The sequence below is a fragment of the Tribolium madens genome, unplaced genomic scaffold (assembly GCF_015345945.1).
Source record: "Tribolium madens isolate multiple individuals breed KSU strain unplaced genomic scaffold, Tmad_KSU_1.1 Scaffold_91;HRSCAF=231;Tcas5.2_LG7, whole genome shotgun sequence".
NCBI lineage: Eukaryota > Metazoa > Arthropoda > Insecta > Coleoptera > Tenebrionidae > Tribolium > Tribolium madens.
In genome coordinates this window covers 14,866,947-14,890,266 of record NW_025401063.1, presented here as the reverse complement: position 1 = coordinate 14,890,266, position 23,320 = coordinate 14,866,947, and the positions used below count along the sequence as shown (strand labels likewise).

Sequence of the window (23,320 nt, the reverse complement as noted above, 5' to 3'; positions counted from 1 at the left end):
TTAGGCATTTTAGGTGGAATGGAATCAAATATACCAATTTGAATTTGAATTTATCCACGGCAAAACACGATTTTTCAAGCTTCGGTACGCGAGGCTTCATTTTGTACAGATTTCCACTCCGATCGCAACAACTTTACCATTGTTTAAAAATTCACAATTTTGTCCTACATTTYTAATGAAAAAATCCAAACCCCTTTTGGCTGCAACTTTCACGGAAAACAAATTGTGTTTCTTCTCCGGTGTGAATGAAACGTATTTTGAAATTTCAGGAAGCYATTTGTTATCAACGAAAGTCTATATTTTCTCCAAAGCAAATAGTGTATGTTTTTGGTGTCAAAACTACACCTACAAAGGGATGAAACTTTTTATGGAGAAAAACTCTCTCTGAAAACCTTTGAAAGAGGGTTCTTTAAAAATAAAATTTTAACCATCTTAACCTCACTTTTTTTAGTGACAAATTTAGTTCCTTAATTGTAAAGCCTTTTTCACATTTAAAGCGCAGTTTACACAATCATGGCCTACTGTTATGCCAATTTAAATGAAATGGATTATATTTTTCTATTATGAAATGCAATAACTTTAAAGTCGCTTTAAAGAAACTTTAATTTTTAAATATTCTTTAACTAAAGGGACTTTAAAGGAAGTATTATGAAACTGGGCCTTAGGTCCTGTTTAAAGGAGCTTTAAATTAAATGTCGTTTTGAATGTGCTGATTTCGACGGACTTGTTGACAAAAACTTCACATTCTAAACCAACATTAATTTTAAGGTCTCTTTAATTCGATTATGAAACTGGCCCATAGCGTTTAATTTTTTCCCCGTAAAAAATGTATTGTAATTAAGTTCGGAGGTGGCTAAGGAAAAACTAAATGATTTTTAATTATTAACGAAAAATAGCGCAACTAATAAACGCTGGGAAGGAAGGGTACAACAAAACAAAATACGTAAAGGAGAACAGTTTTTTTGCTTATAGCATTTTTGATTAGCAATAAACAATTTGATATAAATTTTAAATAATTTAGCATTTTATAGCCATGTTAAAATCACATTTAATAGGGATTACTTTTCATGATGTTTTCTCTGTATGAAAGAGTAGAATTCTTGGCTAAAAATTGGTCAGTAGGGTTCAGTTGTAAGACAGATTCTTCTTTTACACAGTCTTAGGTGGGGCAGCCTGTATATTGTTATAACAATCGTAGAAAAACCTAATGGCAGGGAGAAACTTTAATTTTTGACTTTAGTACTGTTGCGGCAGTCGAAAACTAAGACACTTTAACAAATCCAAAATTTTGTCTATGTAAAATGCTTTGAAACTAAAGTTTCTAAATCGTTTTTCAAATACGAATCTGAACCTAAAACCGGAATTACTGACGGTTAATATGAATTGTACAAAAATAATTATATCTACTAATGCTACGAGTTTTTGCTCTATTATGACACATATTTCCAATCCTCGCGCACTTATCCACCCTCAAGAACTTGAAAATCGTCCACTTTGTTTGATTTTGCGAACTTATTGCTCCGTATACCTTTGACCAATTGGTCTACACAGGTGTCCCACCTAAGATTTCAAATCTAATATCTCTGTTATTTGCCAACGAATTTTAACGGAATTTTAAATGTAGATTATTTAGTAGGTAGAGATAAATATCGCATTACTAAAACAATTCTAGCCCATAAAATGTAATTTTTATTTGCCTTTTAAAAATGTTAAATTACTTAAAATTTATATAAAATCGTCAATCGCCAATAAGAAATGCTGCAAGCAAAACTCTTTCCTTGAAAGAGGTCTCGATTACAAAAATAAGAATAAAATTGTGGCTAAACAATGGCTAAAGATGCAAAAATATGGGCGGCTATAAAAAAAAACGACATTACCGAATTTTGATCACCTTTGATTGTCGGGCGACCATGACATTATTTATTTAATATTTTTCGATACATGTTTTTGTCTTAAAAATGAATATTCTATCACGTGTTTAAATTTGTAACATTAAAAACGGAACACTCTGTATTAGGCTAATATTTTAAGTATTTAGTAATGGGAAAAAATATTTTCTTAAAAAATAAGGGTCTAAAAGAACCTTTACCTGGTGTAAAGGGGCAAATGTAATATTCATATCGCATTTAGTAACAGTGTCTCTAGATTGGATTCTGGGGTAATAAAAATAAAAAAGGGAAACAAAAAAGAAAAAAGCAGTTTATATTTCAGAGAGATCAGACAATCACAACCAAAGTTAGAAACTTTTCAAAAAATAACATTTATACAGGGTGGGGCATCGGTTACGCGCACTTGATAAATCGCGACTTCAAATTAATTAAAACTGGCGATATTTCATATACCTAACTAATTATTGATAGGGTATAATTTGAGAATTTTTTTTTTTGGATAATAAATGAGTCCGTAACAGTCTTGTGTGTTTTATGAATACTTTCTGTTAATTTACCTATAAAATTTTTACACTAAATGAATCTGTACCTGTCAGCGCATCAAACTTTGATATCACAATTTCAAATTTTCACTTGGTTATCCAAATAATCGCTTTTTTTATTTAAACACAAACCAGACCCGTGATTTGTGACAAAATAGTATAATTTGCCAACAAGAGAATCATTTACTGGTAGCCGACCGCTTTAAAGTGTTAACCTTGGAATCTTACCCAAACTGCAGTTCCCCATTGTCACCTAAATTTACGATGGCACAAGTAGCAGGTCATAAATAAATATGATTTTCAAAGTTAAGATGGAAAATTGCGTTTAATTCAAAATCTAATTGGAATTTTTTTTCTGATTTTGTAAACTATAATTATAGGAAGTGAATTTGCGTAGGCGTAGGTAAAATTACTTTTTATTTTTTTTGGCTTTGTTTGTGAATGAAAAATTACCAAAAAATTAGAGAATGTACCTTACTGCCTAGGTAAGTGTGAAAAAATTCAACAATTTTATTTAATTAGAAGTGGGGATTTTCCTTTTGGGCGTAACGGATGCCCCACCCGGTATACCATGTCTTTTATGAAATGACACGTCACTCATTTGTCTGTTGGTAAAACAGTATCACTTAAACTTGATGAAGTAAAGGAGTGATATTAGCACCGGCTTCTTTTAAAGAAATACATCTTTAGTACGTTATTACAATTGCCCCGTTATTGCAATTGCCCCACCTGACCCTACTGTTGGGCAAAACGAAGTTTTTCTCTTTTGTTAGGCTCAGTTAAAAAAATCTTAAAAGCAACTGCTCTGTTTTGTTAAAAATTGACAATGACATTGTCATCCCTCATTAAAACCTAATTTACAATTTACGAATTTTTATTAGCAAATAATATGTCAAAAGGGCTGCAACTGTACCAAAATGTCAGAAAGTGTCAAATACGGCAAAGAGAGATGAAGGTCAAGTCGTATTTTTCATTCACATTACTCCCACCAGCAAATTAAAAATGGACAATGGTCCCAGATTTTTGAGCGTTTAATTTTTAATTAAAGCTAAAATCGCACAAAGGAGAAAATTGAGCCACTTTGTTGAATTTTTTATGTCGTTCATTTGCGATGTGCATCAGTTCTTAATACCTGAGGTTCGTGCCATCATCAACGATCAAAGCTTTATATTTTTTAAACGTTGGATTTTTCCAAAATGGAAGTAATTTCCGGATACACTACCCTTGTTTAAACGCAACTGAGAAGCTTTCCGGCTCGATATCCGGAATGTGAAGGCACTAATTTAATTAAAGCTATCATAATTATTCATAAAAGGGTGGCAGACTGCGTGACTGCCAAGATGTGTAAACACTCTAGCCGCCCCACTAGTCGACTCGATTCTCGATTACATGGCGGCGGCGGCGTCCATTACAGCATACAATTTTTTCGAAGCTCTTATATGAGTATAAAAAGGCGGAGGAATTGAATGCATCTGTTCCAGACAATGTCGCAAATTATGAAGCGACTTATATTACAAGCCATCAATTTATTTTCTCCTTCAACACAGAATTTAAGCTGATTATTTATTTTGTTCGCCTTGGTAATGCGTTTTTAGAAAAATTATAAAATTGATAATTGTGTTGTTCTCCTACGGTTTTATCAATCTCGTTACTGCAGATTAAAAAATAAGTATACAAAAAAGGAAATAAATGTATAGTTTACAATATTAATAAATGACTTACATTTTAGTGTTATTTCTTGCATAATAGTATATTATTTAACGAGCACATAATGAAGGCTATAATTTACGAGGATGAAGTTTATACGCGAGCCAAATAATATACTATCCTCGTGAATTATAGCTATTAGGTATGTGCGACTCAATACGACGTTTTATCTAGGACCTTTTTTAATAAAACACTTTCTACTTACAAAATTTATATTTATGTTAGGTAGGTAAGTAAAGTACATACATACTTAAGATCAAGAAGTCGTGCTAGTTGAGGACGTATGTCGCATGGCAGTTCGTAAGTTAGATGTCAAACAATCTATATATATAAAGAGGCTTGTCCTGACTAACCTATCAACCCACAGCCTAAATCGCTGGAGACAGAAATTTCAAATTTTTACGGTAGATACCTTTTATAACGTAGGCATCCAATAAGAAAGGATTTTTGGAAAATTAATTCCTAAGGGGGTTAAATGGGGTGGTGAATTCGAAGTTTTAATGCTATAGCCATGAAAATTGGTATTGAGGTTTTCGGTTAAAAATAAAAAAATACGTATTTTACCATTTTTGGAAATTTCACCCCCAAGGGGGTTGAACAAGGGTAAAACTTCGTAAAATATCCGTTTTTTTAAGTTAAATCTATGAAAATTGGTATTTGGGTGTTCAGTTAAAAACAAGATAGCACGTGTTTCAAGATTTTGGAGAATTCTATCCCTAAGGGGTCAAAACAAGGGATGAAAATTTGTATAAATATTTATAAATTCGTCATTTGTGAAGTTATATTTATGAAAATAGGGATTTGGGCTTTCGGTTAAAAATAAAGAAACACGCGTTTTAGGATTTTTGAAAATTCCACCCTCTAGGAGGTTTAACAGGGATGATAATTTGTATTAAAATATGTCATTTATAAAGTTAAATCCTTGAAAATTTGTATTTAGGCTTTCGATTAAAAATCAAGTAATACGTGTTTCAGGATTTTTGGATATTTCACCCTCAAGGGGGTTGAACAAGGGTAAAACTTCGTAAAATATCCGTTTTTTTAAGTTAAATCTATGAAAATTGGTATTTGGGTGTTCAGTTAAAAACAAGATAGCACGTGTTTCAAGATTTTGGAGAATTCTTTTCCTAAGGGGGTCAAATAAAGGATAAAAGTTTGTATAAATATGTATAGTTAAACATGGAATGAAAATTTGTATCAAAATTTGTCATTGTTAAGTAATATCCATGAAATAAGATTTAAAATTTTACGGTTTTTAAATAAGTTATAAAAGAGGGACTTTTTTATTTTTACTACGAAGTTCATAATAAATTATTTGTTGCTATATTTTGTTACTAAGTTTCTTCTTCTGCGTTTTGAAATAGTTGTGGATGTCAAACCACCACGCAAGCGAAGCCGCGGGCAACAGCTAGTAATAAATATAATGCAATTAGTGCAATATTGCTAACTATGTACCTATTATTAACTTACACGATACCAATAATTATAAGAGAAAAAAATTAGCATCACTGGCGAAATACGAAGAGAAGTACTTATAATAAATTATTGGGGAGTGACATTGTTACTATGACAATATATCGTTATAGAGACTATAAGTCTTTACGGTCAGCAAATTTCTCGCCATAACTTTATAGAGACTTTAAGCTTACAGAATTTTCGGTATAGAGAAATATTTCCTTAGAGAATTCGATTTTTACTTATAGTCGATAGCTTAAAGAGTTATAGCGCTATAGCAAGCATTTTTTTACACCACCACCACCATTAATAATATAATTTCAAAATTTACTTTACGATTAACAACTGTTTTGCTTGCTTAATTTAAAAAACAGAAGTCTCAGATGAAATTTTCGTGTAACTAACCTAATTAACCTACCTTCTTCTAGTTTTGTGACAATGTACGCTCTTATTACTTCTGTTGTCTGCGGAGGTGACATTCAATGAAAAAAATGATTTATGTCTGACAAACTGACAGTGATACACAAATTCTAATATTTTTAAAAGGAACCTTAGAAACAGGTCTGAAAATTATCTCATTTACACGATGAAATAGTAGGTGCGTTTTTTTTTGAATCGAAGTGTAGGTACATTAGTTAAAAATGATTATTATTTTAAAACGTCACGTTGATGTAGGATGGAGTGATTTTGGCATATCTTAGTGTCGATGGTTTGCGTCATCACCGGAATTGAATGTGTATTACGGGAAAATACGGTTCTCCCAATCTGAAGTAATTGCCTTTGGTCGAGGCAAATGTGGAGCGTCTGTCTCCAGGGGTGACCGCTCCGGTCACGTTCACCGACGGACGAGGCTATCAAATCCACAAATTCAGGCTCATAAACTCGCCGCGGTACGCCAGGACGAGTACCGGCTATAAACTGTGCTTAATATCGCATTTAGGAATCGAAACCGTGTGCAAATGCGGATTTATGTTCGCTCTAATCATCCATCATTGCCGGATTAAGCGATATCTGCCCGGATTAGTGCTCTACGTGGAACTTAGTGGGAGTCAGCCATTATTAATTATGCATTTTACGCATGGACGTCCACATCACACCTTCGCTTAATCACCGAGTCCACCACGAAGTGTGGGCTATCTTTGACGACTGCGTCCCTCGAACGTTCACCTCCACGGCCATCAAAACATCCAGATCGATAAGCTAATGGCGACGGATGACGACGTCCAGGTGCATGTGGACGTTTCCACTTGAACGACGACGAGGATCCAGGATTTTATTATTGCGCCGTCGGCGGCCAAATGAACAATAAACATAATTAACGCCGCATGTTTGGAGACGCTTTTCGCAAAGATTACGCTTATAATTCCCTTGGTTTTACGTTATTTGCCACTGCACAGATGGATGCACTTTTCAAACAGACAATGGGAAAAGGGCCCGCGGGACGGTGCCGTTCTCCACTAATTAGTCTTTCGCACGCTAATTACATTCTCAAAGGAGAAGGACAAGGCATCGTCAGCAAACAGAACTGTAATTAAAAAACTACCATTTTCTTTGACGGGGTATATTTTCTTCTTTAGAAACAGATAAGATTTTTTTTTTCAAAGTGAAATTAAAATATGTATTTGAGTTTGGACGAACTTCATCTTGCGGCCTGATCTATAAAACTGGTATGGTGTCATGCCAAAACAATATAAATCACAATCCTGTCACAAGAAGTGTGAGAAATTTACCGCTTTTGAATTACTTACTTTAAAAATCTGATGCTTTTGTTTTTAAGATTTACTACGACATCGACATTAAATTATATTCGTGATTTTGATATATTCTACACTATGAATAATTGTGGTAGTATGTCATTACCAGTAGGTATGTACACTTCTATTCACACGTATTGAGGACTATTGTAAATAGTAGAGTTCCTATATTAGAAGAGTTGGGACACTGAATGTCAGTTTTTTAATTTTTGTTTTATATACGTCGGCTGACGCATAGTAACAATAAAATGGGATACAAATCAGTGGCGTTTTGGTAAAATTTCACATAAAGTCAGATAAATTTGTCAAATAAAAATTGACCTCTGTCCTTGGTCATTCTGACTAATTCTGCTGTGTCCTATTGTGTTAATACATAAAGAAACTGTGAGTAGTTTTTTGTGCCACCTTGCCCCAACGCTCGAGACAGTGTAAGACAAGTGAAACCTCTTTAAAACCCGCCAAATGAAGAGTGGGACCCAAAAATAAGATTTATCAAAAACGAAGGGGAAGCTTTTAACAAGATCAAGGACTTTGGTTGTATGGAGTATTTTATTTTATCAGGTCAGGTCAGGTCTAATTTTGTAATTTTCAGGTTTTAAAAGGTTTTCTGGAGACACTATCAAGTTTTTATTACTCATGGTAAATGCTGCATGCACCAATTGTTTTACTGTAGTGTGTACTTTTTGTTCACATAGTTTTTTCCTGTCTGGCCGCATCTCAATGTCTATTTATCTCCTACGTCCCTGACTAAATCTGACGAAAAATTATGTCAATTTGTCAATGGGAAAATATTTATAACCTTAAAATAATTTTTGAAACAAACTTGACATTAGTTGCTACGAAAAATTTTAATGAAAAAGGAGAGAACGTATATACCTTATCCACATAATACAAAATTGGCTCGGTTTGACGTTCAGTGTCCCAACTCTTCAAATATAGGAACTCTAGTAAATAGGATATATTTATTAATCGTTTCCAAGAAAACGTATTACATACTGTACTGACATTTTCACATTTTGTATGTCAAATGTGTGAAAATTGCTTTCAATTGCTATTTACAATTGAATTATACCATGACATACAATACCATTAACAAGAGTGTGATCATTACTAATAAGTTGGAAGATGGGTGGTCTAGGTGTAAAAGAACTGAAGCACTATTTTAAAGAAGTCCCGACCTCAACTACATAGAAAACGTCTGAGGCCATATGGCAAAAGAAGTGTCTAATAAACTGAATGTCAGGCTTCCTACTGCAAACGAACTATGGAGAATTGTGGAAAATAAATATATATAAGTTTAGCGAAGGATTAAATTTTTGCCCAGGCACTTCACTCAATGCTCCGTAGACTAACTGTAGTGAACGCAAAAACCGGCGCGATGACCAAATATGGTTTGCTGTCTTACACCTTAAAAACTTCGATATAATCCAGCTATCAGCAAGGTTTTAGTTCCAGGTTTCTAAGTAACAACGATTAAAAGATAAGTTTACAATATGACAATCCAGCCAAAATTGGGCTCACTACTTGTACGCTTTTTTTTTTGAATAGAAGTGTACACTCAGAAAAGTTTAAAATGACGTGTCCATAAACCGACCCTCATTATTTGGGTCCTCCTACCTAACCGCAGTTATAAAGCATCTGCGAGGGGAAAGTAATAAAAATGCTTTTGCATTTAGCCTCAACATTTCTTTTAAGTAAATCTTGTCATGGGATTTTATTTCATTAATAATAATTATTATAATTAACGGTGTGTAAAATATGTCATACGGTGTGTTATACTGAAACGAGCTAATTTGTAACTTTAAAACGTCATTACTCTGTCTGAATGGAAAGATAAATAAATTTTCTCTTGCTTTTGGGATTTTTTTCTGCTTTTATGGATTTATGGATGGTTTATGGATACATATACATTTTCAACTTTTCTGAGTGTACATACTTACTGCCGACTACCGGTTGGGCCGATGGGCAGAAAGCATTCGTTTAGTATCATTACTTAATAGGCATACTTCTCAAATGAGAAATGGATTATAAATTTCAGTAAATGTAATACTTGGATAAAACATAGAACTTTTTAGAATACTGAATTGTCTTCCGGCCGGTAGTAGAGTACTGTATTTTTATAACTGTAGATATGTAAACGCTAGTTAAATTTTTGTTTTTATGAATTTTTTGTTTAACTTGAAAGTATCCTAAATTTATGTTTCACTTTTGCACTGTCTCCAGTTCATTCATAAATTAAATATGTACAGTGCCGGCAATTGCAAGTCGGGCAGTAGTAAATTTTCTATTGTAAATTAAACTTTATTGTTACCTCTAAAAATTCTAGGAAATAGATAGATAGATATATTGTCAAACTTGAAGTGTCAATCTTTTCAGAAAACTAAATTATTCTTCGATTAATAACAACGCCACAATTAAGCGTAGCTTAAAAAGAAAGCATAATAACTCTTTTGAAAATTTAAATTTTTGGGATCAAGTAATTTTTACTGATGAAAAGGTGTTCCAATCTAAAAATAATGGTAAAACAAGAGTGTATAGACCTCCAAACACACGCTATGAAGAAAAATATACACAGCGCGTACAAGAAACAGGTCGATTTTCGGTAGTAAATGTTTGGGGGTGCATGAGCTCCAGAGGTGTTGGTGTGTGCGCAAATATTGGACCCAGATTTAATGCACGGTCTTATGTTAACATTTTAGAAAATGTTATGTTACCGTCAGTTGAAATAGAATTTGCTGAAGATTTTATATACCAACATGCCCGATGGATGCTGGAACACAATGTTCGAGTTCTAGCTTGGCCTTCCAGGCGTCCGGATTTAAATCCAATAGGAAATGTCTGGGGTTGCATGGTTAAAAAAATTAATCATAGCAATAATTTTCGTCCACAAAACGTTGAAGATTTGTGGGCAAAAATACGAGTGTGGAATCAATTTGCTGCAAACCACGCTTCAAACGTGGTTGCTTCATTACCGAGAAGGTTAGAGGCAGTTATACAAAAGAAATGGAGCGGCTATAAAATATTACTTAAATTATTATTATGTTCTTGTTGGTGTTATTAAAGTTTAATTTAAATATTAATTGGCTTTCATAAACCGAAATTATTTGTCAATAAATTCAAAGGTAATGATACCGATGATTAGTTACAAACTAGATCACCCTGTAAATAGTCAAACATATAATAAAGGTAATCAAGGCATCAAGTTGCACTACCCACTAAGATCAATAATATCAATAATGTCATCCACGAGGTGGAATAAATGAACCGATTTACACAAAGACGAGTTGAATACAACATTTTATTCTTCGAATTAGACTCAACAAGGCTTAAAATTGCTTTAAATATGTTAAAAATAATCTTACGTTTCGTATTGAGAAATACCAAACAGTTGTCAAAATTTTCTTAAACGGGAGAAAAACCGTGCACTTGAGCGCAAAAAAACGCAAATTGTCAAAAACAAAATTGTCTAATTTTACATAGTGTGAAAAAGGTTGTATCCAAATAGATTAGAAAACTATCAAAAGAAATGTCGCATTTGGTGGTTTTGTCAATGCAGTGTCATAGTCAGTGTTAAAAACGAAATGGAAAAACTTGATAGCAGTTTGGAAGATGCCTGACAATTATGAGATTGTGAATTATGAGAAAGACAACGTCAAAAAGGCCAAATTATAAAAAAATCTATTTGCGTTTTTTTTGCACTCAATTGTAAATTTTGGCAGTGTCGAAGACTAAATTTATTTATTTGTAAGTCAAACGTGAAATAATTATTTGGGGTGCGTCTGAAACATTGCAAACTAATTGCCTGTCGACATTTTATCCGTTTCGTTAAGCATTTCCTGTAACCATTCTTTGCTGACACTTTTATGTTCAGTATGGCCAGCAAAGGAGAGGAAAACAGAAAACCGCATTGGAAGGCAAGAACATATTCAATTTTACGGGTAGCTTACAAACGCGTACGGCAGATTTATTATTTTCTGTGCTCGTTCAATCTTCCAGCGTCTGTCGAACTAATTTCCAGTGCTGAAATGAGATGACACTGTGGATTCTTTTTTTGATAAGTTTTTTACTGATTGTTTTGCAATCGATGGGCTTCACTTGTCTAATTTTTTTACTGGAGTTAATGCCATTTTCCAAATTTGGAACATTTATTTATTCCAAAGGATGTTTTGCTATCACTTGAAAGTTTTGAATTAATTAATTTTTTAATAATGGTCCGTTTGTATTTTGTATATAGCTACCTTTTTATTGTATCTGAATTATTTTTCGAATAGAAGTTATCTACCTACAGTATATCCCCGGATTGTCTTTACCAGAGGAAAAAAAAATATCATCATTTTATGCCAAAACTGCAAAGAAAAGAATATTTTTTTCACTATTAGCTGTAAAAGACACCATTATTTAGTTTGTCGAGAAGTTGTCAATAATCGTTTTTATTAGACCAAGGGCTATAATGTATTAGAGGTGGGTAAATAAACGTAGGGTTATATTTTTCACCGTTGTATTTCAGGGTAATAAATGTGCTAGTAATGAAAAAAATTTTATATAAAATACGGTAGAGAAGATTTTTTAGGCTCGCATTTATTATTTTCTTGGATGCTACGCATCCAAACAATTGTCTTCGATCGGTAAAATGACCTTATCGTTCTTGATGCTTAATATACTATTCTTTGCGTTTTAAATTACATCATCTTGGTGGTTTTATTTTTTTATCAACGATATGTAAAATCAAAAATAAAAAATAGTTTCCCATCCGGGGACGTACTGTAAAATGAATCGGATAATCTAAGCATAGTTAGCTAATGCTAAGTAATTATAATCGAAAATCATTTCGAAATGATAATTACTTCAAAAAATTTTGCTATAAAATTACATCTGATGAAGATTTTGATGTAAGTGAGTTTAGGTATTTAATTAATTAGACACATAAAAAGTTTAAATGAAATGTGACCATAAAACTCAGCCATTGGTTAATATTTTATATTTCTTAGGATACTGAATTGGTAACTATATGTATTGTTTTTATTTGACTTTGTGCGGTGTGATAATAAAATGAGGTGGAGCAACAAAAAACAAATGTTATCATGAAAATCACTTTTACTCCTAATAACAATATGCCATTATACAGGGTGCGCCAGAACTCGCGCCCCAGAGAAAAATGCCATATAAGGTAAGATACCAGGAACATGGAAAAAATGTTAAAAAAAAATTATCTTTGAAAATTTCGAAGTTATTAGGGTTTAAAGTTTGCATTTTGACTCTATTTATTTCTGTTGGAAAAATAATTTTCCAAGTTTTTTTGCTATAGGCTATTAAAAGAGGAAACAAGGAAGCTATATCCTAAATTGTCACTCTGTTCAATATTATTTGTGGCTTTTATTGGCAAAATTTCTGTCCCCTTACTAAATAATTGTAAAAAAACATATACAAGATGATCAGTATCATTAAATAGGTATAAAAAAAAGTTAAATGTCAAAAAATAAATGTCAAAATTTTTTGACAGATAGAATTTTTTAAACATTTTTTTCATGTTCCTGGTATCTTACCTTACTTGAAAATTTTCTATGGGGCGCGAGTTCTGGCGCACCCTGTATACTAAATAGTAAAAAATAATTGGTTTCTATCAGAGAAGAACATTCTTGCTTAAAGCTTAAGTTTTTATAATTTATAACAGCTTTACAACTAAGCAAAGTAATTGTGCAATACTTCTGGTGAGTAGAATATGCTAATAATTAGGCTAGTCATAAGTGGTAATGAGGTCATTAGTGTTAATTACTTTTTAATTACCCGCTGCAACTTGGACCGCTGCAGTTTTTTTTTTTGGTGACCGCTACAACTTTCTTAAGACAAATAGCCGCTGTACTTTTATTTCTTCATATAAAGGGTTGAGAATTTTAAAGTACGAGTAAATATTCAGTTATAATACAACGAGTAGAATGTAAAAATACTTTCAAATGCAATAGCAATGAACTTGATTGTACCTAACTAAATTTTTAAAAAATGTTGACAACAATATGATTTTAAATAAGTACTAAACATTTTAAAGAAAAGTGTTAGTCAATTTTGTCAATTAATTTATGAGCTTCAGAACCACTAACTTAAATTTATTAAATATTTTTGCAATGGTCTTTCCTAATAAGTATAGATATATTTAATTTTATTTTCTCTTCTCCAGTTTCTCGTAACAACGGGAAACAAAGACTCTGAAAATACCTAACAAAACACAAGCAACCATTTTCAGAGTTACGAAGAATTTGGGTTATATATACAGGGTGTGTCAGAACAGAAAAATTTCAACCAAGGTAAGATACCAGGAACATGGAAAAAATGTTTAAAAAATTCTATCTATCAAAAAAATTTGAGATTTAATTTTTGCCATTTATTCTTTTTCTTATAATATCCTGTAGCAAAAAAAAATAAAAAAATATTTTTCCAACAGAAATAAATAGAGTCAAAAAAGTTTAACTCTCATAATTTCGAAATTTTTATAGATAGAATGTTTTTAACGTTTTTTTCATGTTCCTGGTATCTTACCTTGCATGACATTTTTCTCTGGGGCGCGAATTCTGCCACACCTTGTATATTTTATGTAAGTTGTCATAGTAATTACTAATTACTTTACCTCCTTATGGAGGAAAAGAGATACATTGCACCTTTAAGGCTGTCCGGAAGTTAACGGGCAAGTCGGTTTTCAGCACTTATTATTCTTTTTTAAAAGCAACCAGCAATACACCCTAGACAGGGTCCAAACACAGTCTTTACCTGCGTTCAGGGGTTGGGTTAGTAAGAGTAATAAATTGTAATAAAAGTAAAAGATCAGTTCGCTAATATTTTTATGCCTTGAATTTGTGGAAGTTGCTCCTGAAATTTCTTAGAAATTGTTTTGACTTTTGGATCTTAAAAAAAATTTAATTATAATTATTCTATCTACCTGATAGGTTGTACATATTTATTAAATTAGAAAACTCACATGTTCCATTTTCCATGGAAATTAAATTTTTGTATGGGGTAACAAAACATATAATTCCATAAATAAAAATTTTTACAATGGAAAAAATTACAAATTTATGCAATTGTGGACTGAAAATTGGACATCAAGTTCAAAAAATTTCAACGTAAGCCACGCTTTAGTGTCATTATCATTGACGTTTGGATCTAAGACTTGAAAGTTTTCGTTGAAATTTATTTTTGGCGTCAATTTCCTAATACATACAGTAATGAATGCCAGCAGTTGCAGTACGTACTGCAACGTTTTTAACATATTTATATTTTTATTATTATTATTATTTTGAATTATTGTTATTTTTATTTAGCTGTCAGTATAAAAACTACAAAAATCAAAAAAAAATGCACATAAAGTCAGTTTTACATTTTATGTCAACCGAATGACAAATCGTCCAAAATTCCGTGTCTGTACATCTAAATATCAAATTTACAATGCGCACTATAAAATTCATATTCTTTGGAGGGGCATTTATGATTTTTTTTAACTAGGTTTTTTTAGTTTAAAAGTGTCCTTGTTTTCCATTACAATTTTTTGCCATTAACCACRTTTATGGGTACCACTAACCGTAGGAAAATGCGAAGTTTTCATTTATAGTTATGTCTTATAACAAAAAAGATTGTGATAGGCCGAATCATTTTTTATGAAGAACAACGATAAATTACAAAACGAAACGATCTTGTCAATGATTTTTTTCATAGTTGCCTCGCTAAAAAACTATTTGTTTTAGACTTCTGGCGAGCATTTGTTTAAAAGTAATAAACTTTTTTGTATACGCTCTCGAAACAAGCTGAGTCTTTGCTGGACCCAATAAAATAGTATGAAAAATGGTTATATTAGGTACTCAATACCCAAAATACAGTTTTTCAGAACGGATAAGTCAATTTAGTTACTATGGTGGCGAAATWTGTTTAATTAATAATARGTGTAAATTTGTTGTATGATAAATTATTTTGTCTGATTATTGTTGCTATTTATTAAAACTCTCTCAGAGATAATAAATAATCTTAGATCCCAACAAGGCACACATTTTATCGAAAAAAAATGGTCAGGTCTACTAAACACGGCAGATTCGGTAGAAGTACAATTCCAACAAAATTACCTTATTTTCTCATTTCACGTCAAATGTTTCTGCTTCTAGTTTTCTAATAATAATAACTGAAAATTATTATGCTAATTACATGATAAAGATGACCATAATCCGTCCTTTGCTTGGGTTGGTACAAGGGCAGGTAGAGACCCTCGATCCTCCACAGAAGCGGCGCTGGCAACGCCTCTAGTGGCAAAAGCAATGAACTAGGAGGCATTTTTGGGCAAAATAAACTCTGGTGCATAACTATAGCACCACTTAAATTTTTTGAAGCATTTTTAAAACAGTTATTTAAAAAATATTAATTTCAAAAGATGGAATATGATTCAATATTTATTGAACCAGAATATTAAAAAAATTAAACATGTAATTATAAATTAATTAGGAAAAAACTCATTTTTCCCTTGGTGCATAACAATAGCACCACATAAAATTCAAATTGAAAAAAGGCAATTATACAGTTTATATTCTTAATTTAATAATGAGTGACTCGTCCATTTTGACGAATGACCTCAAACATTCTGTTAGGGATATGCTTTCAACCAGTTTATGAAGAAGCTCCTCATCCAAATTATTCCACGCTTCTCTAATGGCTGCCTTCAGACCAGCGACGGTTTCATACTGATGATTTTCTTTGTATACCGAACGAACAAGAACTCCCCAAAGATTCTCGATAGGGTTTAAATCTGGCGAACAAGCCGGCCACTCGATAACACGCACTTCTTGTCCTTCTAGCCATCGTAGTGTTTCCCTACTAACGTGAATTCGGGCGTTATGATTATTTTCAAAAAATGGCATCAAATGACCATCCAATACTTCAATATATTCTCCACTGTTCATTCGTGAAGGTGGAAATGCAATTTGCAGAACACCATTATAAGAAAATGCTCCCCACACCTTAACACTTGCACCACCATAATTTCTTTTTGAGAAATATCGGGGTTCTTTTCTTAGATCCCTCCAATACGAGTTGAACCCATCAGGTTCATCCATATTGAATTTTTTTTCATCCGAGAATATCATCTAAGTAAAATGCTCGTAATTGTCGTCAGTAATTAAAAAATTGTAAGTTTTTAAGGTAAATCATCATTTTCACTTTTTGCCAATTTTGATGCATATTGTCTCGTGCAAATTGAAGTCGTGCATTTTTGTGCCTTTGAAGTAGTCTCGGGGCAGTTTTTAATTTCTGACTGTGGGGACTCTGTTTTAAACTTCTCCAGACGGTCCATCGCGAGACGTTGGCATCAATTTCACTAGAAATGGCACTACAACTTTTTAAAGAATTACTCGCTAAATTGACAATCCGACGTGCAGAACGTGGAGAAATTTTCTTTTTGGGCCCTCCCTTCTTATTTTGTCCATAGTGCTCCGGATCTCGCAGGAAAATTATCACGACCTTATGGGACCGATTAATTTTACGAGCAATGGCTCTAATTCCGACATCTTCTTCTCTTAGAGCCAAAGTTTTACCTTTTTCAAGTTCAGTAAGGTAATTACCGCGAGGCATTTTGACAATAATGAATTAATACACAATGACAGAAACGTCATAAGGTAATGGAGACTCAAATATTGAATATGATTTTTATAATTGATTTTCTTCGATTTGAGTTTTATCTGGTGCTATAGTTATGTACCACGGAAAAAAATGTTTTTTTGGAATTAATTCAAAATTAAAGGTTTAAATGTCATTATATTCTGGTACAATAAATATTTGATCATATTTCATTTTTTGAAATTAATATTCTTTAGATAATTATTTTAAAAATAATAAAATTTCAAAACAATTAGGTGGTGCTATAGTTATGCACCAGAGTTTATATTTATTAATATTTTAAAAACAACAGTGTTTTATTACATGGTGTTTGTTGAATTTGTTAAGAATTAATATTTTGTAATAAATACCAAAACCCTAAAACGAATCACAATATCTCAAAAACTAAACACTTTTTTTAAAAAAATCCAACGTATCGGCCTATAGAATATTCTTTTAAATTATCTTACAAAAACCAAAATTGATTACTTGAAAAATGACTGAGTAAAGTTGTTTTCAAGTTCACCATTTATGCATTTTTGTTCTTTTTTTAAAAGTATTAATTTTTTTAGAAAAATCTTAACGTATCGGCCTGTAGATTTAAAAAACCTTTGTTTTGATGTATAATACATGAAATTCTGTTGCATATTAAGAGAGTAATCTTGTTTTCAATATACTAACGTCTCGAATCGTTGGTCGCGGACACCCTTAAATTAGGGAGCAAATAGCTATTTATATATCAAGTACGCAAAATAGAGTTTTAGGGGATGAATCGTAATGAGAGGAGTCACCTAAAACCTTCTGCGTACGTGGTGCCTACAAGATTTTTTTGTTAAAGTTCCCAAAACACGAATTCACACCTCTTACTAATTAAAAAAAATTCGTTACCTTAGTAACCAATTTTATTTTTTAGTCCGCAAAATCTGGGGACTGAGTACCTAAAATAACCGTTTTGCGTACTATTTTATTGAGTCCGGAAAAGACGCATTTTAGGGACTCAAATGAGTCCCTAAAACAGCTGTTTTCGAGGCGTATACAAAAAATATCATTTTTAGGATACTGAATTGGTAACTAGCGTTTACATAGTTACAAATGAGTCCGGTAGATAAAACTTAACGGCCTAGTCCGGTAGTAGTCTACCACCAGCCGTAGTCTATCTACTGGATGGTAGCCTTTCTACTATGTAACTATGTAAACGCTAATTAAATTTTTGTTTTTATGAATTTTTGTTTAACTTGAAAGTGATCATTGCAGTTTGGCCTCGTCATACGGCTCGACCTGTAAAGTACTGGCGCGGCCAAAAAATGTTGCTACCGGTTTAATAACGTAAATAGCTATTTCTATAAAGTAAGGCGAAAAAATGTTTATAACAAATTCGAACTATCTACAGTTATTCGTAAGTTATTAATGTCGCGTTACGCAAAATTCGATGCTAACGAATCGGTCGAGCGCAACATCACCTTCAAGAAAGATCTTTTGCAGCGGCCTGAAATATGGGCTCGTTTGTATGCGTCTAGGAAACGGGAGGCTAAAAAATACCGTGTCATCTTGACAAGGTCAGCTGAAGGCGGACGCAAAACCGGCAGACTTTAACCTGGCCAGAACAAGTCATGACCGAATGAATACGTGGAATACGGATATGCTCATCAGTCACCATCATCATGAACCAAAAAACTTTTCATTACAATTAATCGAGAGGGAAATACGGCCTAAATAACAACGAAACATTTTGTTATCAATTTTGTTGCGTGTTTTGAAACATAATTTTAATCTACTCGAAATGGCAGCCAATCTGTTAGAAATTTCACCTGAATAAGTAGTAAAACAAAGTGTGGCTGTCGAAAATGTGAAGGGTGGAGAGACACCCTAAATACCGTAATAAAAAATATAGCAAAATCTAGAAACACGAAATTATGGAAATTTCAATGTAGTTTTTTCAGTAATGAAGTCTTTGTTTTCAATTTCCGATTAACTTGTGAATTTTTGTAAGAGCTATTAATTAACAATTATTTACATTATATGTGGGGTAGGTAAAGTCTGTTTTTTTTTTTAAATGGAAATTACCAAGTCAAAATTTTGGTGAAAAAATTGGTAGCAGTTTGCCTCCATAGCAACAAATTTTGTTTGCTCTTTGTTTTTGTCCCTAGAAATTTTGTTAAAAAATTATGGTTGTTTTCAAATTGAGATGTTGTCAAACTTTTGACTTTTATGAATCTTGTGTGCCTGTTTGCTCTTTGAAAGCACTATAATTGAATACCTGAGGACATACATCATTACCTAAGGTCTAAAGACAGAATTCAGTGCTAAGAATTTTGATACAAACACACTGCAAGTAAGTACAATGTTGTGAACAAAAATGAGGTTCTTGCTATAAAAACTTTAATGAAAAAGGATGTTTATACAGAAAAAAGTTATTTAGCAAAAAATACAAGTGGGTATTATGATGATCGGCAATAAATTTTATGTAATTTATTGAAATGAATTCAAAGTTGATGCATTTTATAAATTCTTCTTCAGTTTTAGTTTCAAAATTGTTACTTTTTCAACTCGTTCCTCAAAAACGATACACAAGACACTAATTTAATTGCGTTCTTTCCGAGCTTCTTTCTCATTCATGTTTATTTTGTATTCTTGTCAATTCTTGCTAAAAACTGAGAATGTTTAGTAAACCTGCATTACAAATTGCGCCTACATTTTAACGGGCCTTTTTTCTAACTTCCTGCTTGCGAATTATTCGTTTCCAAATTTCTAAAAACTGTTTTACTGGTACCGAATTTGTTCCTTTTTTGGTGTTTCGCCTCTAAATTTTCTTAGACGATTTTTTGTGTTGACGTTTAATGACACTGTTTTCAAATTAATTCAAAAAACCGGAACTGCCAACTTCCTTTATTAAAATTACCATGAATGAATTTACTAGTGGTGCCTATGTTAAGACTGTTTGGCATTTCCATTAAAAAAAAACAAACTTTATAATTTTGCAGCGTCAAGTTTTAATATTGAAGCTCGAAGCGAAGCTGAGAGTTTTAATAAAACTGAACGTTATAAAATACCCAACGCACAAATAATGTTCAAAATTTTTTGGTCGAAGACCGTTTTTCGATTAATTCAAATTTCGATTTGTCAACACATGACGGGTCTAAGCCACATGGCTTTGATAACAATCATGCTGAAGAAAAAATTAATTGCGTTTATTTTTGAATACTAATTACTAATTAGATAAATGTGTACGGGATTTTTTCTCAGCATTAATGGACTTTATTTACCACAAAGTATCTATTTTTTCGGAGTTTCTGAAAGCCTAAAATTTTCTAGGTATTTTTCAGCACTGCATAGACGAAACTGCACAAATATCTTGTAAAAATCAGATATCGTAGCTGTCAAAAATGTGCCAGAACTCGCGCCCCAGAAAAAAATCGTTACTTTTTCGGAAATTATAAGGTCCTCGGCCGTCCTTATTTCCTATTCACATTATCCCTTTTAAATGAAATTATAAGATCGTTAAAGTTAACGTGAAGTTGTATCCCGTAATATTGAAAGCATTAAGGTAATTAGTGGACGCAATGAGATTTCACTCTCATTGTTAATGTGATCACCGAATTCCCTCGCTTGATTCGTCCCCTGCGTCCCCTCCTTTCAGATATTGTATGTAGTATGCATTTTTATGAATTTTAAATTTGACAAGAATTATGGTGATGTAAAACCGCAAGGGAAATTAAATGTGACCGTAGCGAGACCCAGCGGACTTGCGGTGGACAGGCTTAAGCCTGGAAATTTGCATGCAGTTGCAAACGATGTAGAGCAATAACTTTTAAATTAGTAATAAAAGAAGACGTTTTTGCTTAATAACAAAAATAAAACCAATAAATTGAAGTTGTCGAATTTTGAATAAACAAAACTGATTTCACGGACGCGTGTAGTTTGAATAATATCATTTGTCCGTAAACGTCAGAAAAATGAGTCTTTTATGACTAAATAAGGCAAGTATTGCAGACATGGAGTAAAAACACTTTTTTTGCCTAAGCGTTTTTCACTTTCACTTGACACTTACTTTGACATTTACCAATGTTGTCTCTTTAGTTGCTTCAGCATTTTCTGGAGAGGTACAGTGTAGATTATCAGCATTTGATATTTTGCTATAAACTACACTAATTATTCATTAGTTAAATCAAATAAACACTTTTGAAAATCTCAACACAATTTCGGAAACTGACGCCTGACGTTTTTTATGATTTCATTGCAAAGCGTCCTGATTATTTTGTTCATTTACTTAATAATTATTATGTTGCTCTTTACTCTTGATCTGAAAACATTTGCGGATACTATAGTATATGTTATTTGGAGTAAAAGTGAGTTTATATGGTTCAGCTTCGCCACATAACTATCTCTTTCACTCCTAATAACGTAATATAATATTGTTACATGAAGATATACAGGGTGTGCCAGAACTCGTGCCCCAGAGAAAAATTTCAAGTGAGATAAGATACCAGGAACATGAAAAAAATGTTTAAAAAATTCTCTGGCAAAAAATTTTGACATTTATTTTTTGACATTTGACTTTTTTTTATGTCTATTTAATAATACTGGTGATCTTGTATACCAGGTGAATAAAAAGTATGTAACCAAACATTTTTTGCTTAAACTATTTATTTTTTGAAAAAAAAACTATTTAATTAGTGATAAAGTACTATAAAACTGTGATGATTTAACAAGAATAATTTTTTTCGAAATTACCTTTTGTATTTGAGTTCTACAAAAAAAATTATTTTTTTAAATGGCAACCCACTATAAAATAATTTTTTCTTATAAAAGCTATTCTCTAAGGATTCCAACTATCTCCTTTGTATTTAATTATTTCAAAAAAATGTTTTCACATAAATTGCAATCTTGACAAAAAAATCGCATAACTCAAAAACAAAACAAAATTTCGTTTCCAAAATACGATCACATTTTTTATATTACTTTAATTTATATTATTTATTATTTTCTGGAGGCAAATGATTAAAAATAAAACCGCTTGGTTCCATACTTTATATTCAGCCCAGTATGTTTTTTTACAATTATTTAATAAAGGTGTCAATAAAAGCGACAAATAACATTGAACAGAGTTACAATTTAGGATACAGCTTCCTTGTTTCCTCTTCTAATAGCCTGTAGCAAAAAAACTTGGAAAATTACTTTTTCAACAGTTAAAAACAGAGTCAAAGTGCAAAATTTAAACTCTCATAACTTCGAAATTTTTATAGATAACATTTTTTCCATGTTCCTTTTATCTTACCTTACATGACATGTTTTTCTGGGGCGCGAGTTCTGGCGCACCCTGCATAAACGTCATTATGACATTTTGATTTTTAAATTTTTAAGTGTGTTTTGAAACCATTTAAATAAAAAAAGTTTATTTTTTATTATTTGTTGGTGGTGAATAAAGAACACAACATGACCTCCGTCTGTTTTTGACATTTGCCACCTTCTGGCATTTTGATACTAAAGTCAAAAATTAAAAATCCTCTAAGGAACATAATATCTTCCAAATTTTTTTGGTTATGTCTTCGTTTAAATCCCTCTAGATCCCATTTTACCCTCTCAGAGATTGATTTTCGAAGTTTTTTCTTAACGACCTCTACACCCCCTAGCAAACATATCTTCTATTTTTTTTTAAGTAGAACAAATCATAATAACATAATTCGTAGCGATTAGTTCAGCTCAATTGCAACAGTGTTGCCTGTATAAGCCAAGATGGCAATGTGAAAAGTAATGAAATATACATTTGACACCAGGGCCGCCGCAAGAGGTTTCAACGCGTGCGTGCAAATTTGAATTTGGCACCACCATTTTTTGTTAATAAAGTATTGGTATTCCTTTGTACCTATAAAAAATATATTCACAGAATTTTGCTAAGATTAAAAACTAAAGAGAATTTTTATTAAATTTGTTTATCAAGAAGTGTCAAAAAATGAAAGTAATTAATTCAAAAGTATTTAATATATTGTTTTCTAGAGTTGTAAATAATCAAATAAGTTTTACATTGTAAATTTCACTTAAAAAAACTGTAGGTACTTTTCTAAATTTCATATTAGCTATACAGTCCCGTTTAATCGAATTTGATAAGACCGAGAAGAGGACCAACGCTACGAAATAAAAATTCGGTTCCAGCGAAACAAAGAATTTATATATTTTTAAGCTTTTATTTGAATGATATTTTGTAAAATGAAATATTAGATTCTGAAGAAAATTGCCACTTTTAAAACTCCGCATCATTTATTTTGTTTAAAATATCAACTCAAATTGTGATGAAAACAACTAATACGATTTTGTAACAAAGGCATGTAAAGGAGTTTTATGGGTAGTAGCAATA

At 32.1% G+C, this 23,320-nt stretch overlaps 1 protein-coding gene across 2 annotated transcripts in view; it reads left to right on the top strand.

Annotated features, from left to right (window-relative positions):
- The window catches only part of LOC123011542 (serine/threonine protein kinase OSK1-like), a 249,753-nt gene that overhangs the window by 58,413 nt on the left and 168,020 nt on the right, over positions 1-23,320 (top strand). The gene's annotated exons all lie outside the window — the stretch shown is intronic.